Genomic DNA, 1,104 nt, shown 5'->3' on the forward strand with positions numbered 1-1,104 from the left:
TCCCCGGGATGGACTTGAGCAAACTCTCCATGTTGTGCTGGAATATAGCAGCTGCTGACCTGATGCCGAATGGGCATCGATTGAACATAAAAAGGTCTCGATGTGTGTTGATGGTGGTGAGTAGCTTACACTCTTCGGTCAGTTCTTGTGTCATATACGCAGATGTGAGATCTAGTTTCGAGAAAAATTTTCCTTCAGCCAATGTGGCAAATATGTCCTCCGCTCTGGGCAGCGGGTATTGGTCCTGTAGGGAGACTCTGTTTATGGTAGACTTGTAATCCCCACAGATTCGTACGGATCCATCGGACTTCATGATGGGGACGATGGGACTTGCCCAGTCGCTAAGTTCCACGCGTGAGATAATGCCTTCCCGCAGAAGCCGGTCCAGTTCATGTTCAAACTTTTCCCTCATCACAGTTCTAGCCTTGTGATGGACCGGTCTAGCATCCTGTGTGATGTAGATTTTAACTTTAGCCACTTTGAAGGTGCCCACACCTGGCTGAAAGAGATGTTCAAAACGACTTAGAACTGTTGAGCAGGAGGTCCGTTCCTCTGACGACATGGCGTGAACATCATCCCATTTCCAATTTCAGCAGTGCTGGGAGATCTCCGGGGACAATCCACATGGGAAGTCGGTTCACCGTCCCTTTGTGTGTGACTGAGAGCATGGCACTGTCAAGCACTGGGACGATTTCTTTGGTATAGATCCTTAGTTTGGTGTCAATCCTTGTGAGTTTTGGTCTGTTGCTTTTGTGCGGCCACAGCTGTTCAAATTGTTGGACGCTCATGAGAGATTGACTAGCTCCCGTGTCCAGTTCCATGTTGACGGATATCCCGTTGAGTAGGACCCTCATCATTATTGGAGGCGTCTTGTTGTAAGAACAGTGGACATTGATCGTGTTGACCCGCTGTACCTCGGTGTCCCGGGCACTGTCCCCACTGTCTTCTGGTCCGCTTTCCGACCCTTCCGATTCGTATATCAGCCGAGCTGCTGTTTCTCTGCACATGCGAGCCAGATGCCCTGTATAGTTGCAGTTTCTGCAAACAGCATGCTGAAATCGACACCCCCTTGTTGAGTGCCTTCCCCCACATCTCCAGCATAGA

This window comes from Pristiophorus japonicus, chromosome 3, assembly GCF_044704955.1.
Source record: "Pristiophorus japonicus isolate sPriJap1 chromosome 3, sPriJap1.hap1, whole genome shotgun sequence".
Lineage (NCBI taxonomy): Eukaryota > Metazoa > Chordata > Chondrichthyes > Pristiophoridae > Pristiophorus > Pristiophorus japonicus.